The sequence below is a fragment of the Pundamilia nyererei genome, unplaced genomic scaffold, assembly GCF_000239375.1.
Source record: "Pundamilia nyererei isolate P.nyererei 1_Seehausen unplaced genomic scaffold, PunNye1.0 scaffold00377, whole genome shotgun sequence".
Taxonomy (NCBI): domain Eukaryota; kingdom Metazoa; phylum Chordata; class Actinopteri; order Cichliformes; family Cichlidae; genus Pundamilia; species Pundamilia nyererei.
The window spans coordinates 42,652-43,695 of NW_005187778.1; positions in this window are offsets into that span (position 1 = coordinate 42,652).

The window sequence follows — 1,044 nt, forward strand, 5'->3', positions numbered from 1 at the left end:
TGGATGTTAAACTTAATTGTTACACCTGGTAAAGCAGCAACACTGATCATTTTATTAAAGATGAAAGAATTTAGACAGTTTTTAACTCTCATTGATGCCGCAGTGATCGTTTGACATTTCGTTTGACATTTTGTCCAGGGGTAACAATAATTCTTAGTACAGCAACTTATCCTTAGTTGGTTTAAGTAAAAATGTACTCCTATAATACATGCAGTCACTCTTTGAATCATTTTGTATACGTTTTCTAAAATTATTAAAACATAATTTTGTTTGAATTCTCCAAAGGGAAAAGTTGAAAGACCATTCTGAGACTTTCCCTGGCATGGTAAAGAGTGGCGTTTTGTGTATGTGTAGGTATGTGAGCTGGACATCATCTTTAATTTTGAGAAGGCCTACTTCATTTTAGACGAGTTCCTGATGGGAGGAGAGATTCAGGACACATCTAAAAAGAGTGTCCTCAAAGCCATTGAACAAGCTGACCTACTGCAGGAGGTAAGCTGGGCTTCAGAGTTGACATGACTCAAGAAGACGATGCGTTAAAGTTAGTGACCTGTGAGTTATCACTGAAAAGTCAGTCACAAGTCATGGACTGACTGTGGGACACATTTTGTTGTGTTAATGATCACCAGACTAACTTCAGTTTGGAGTTGTGCAGTTCGTACACTCTGCATATGTAAATTTGTGTCGTTTTTGTTCCTCCCTGGTCGGTGAAAAAACAGTTTTGTGTAAGTTTCCTTTCTGCCTGCACTCTGAGTCAGCTAGCCCTAACTGTTGCATTTTTTTGCATATAATACAGTAATACTAATATAAATGGCATACGGTCATCTTTCTACGTATGCCTGTGAGAGGTGACAGCTCCATGCAATGTGAATGGAACAATTTGTTGTCTGTAATTTAAGTTGCGTCTTCCATTTGTTTCTTTTCAGGAGGACGAATCACCGAGAAGTGTACTGGAGGAGATGGGCTTGGCATAGCCCACAGCAGCGTTATGGGAGAATATAGAAGGCAGGGGGTGGGTCAGTGTAGGGTAGAACATGCATCAAC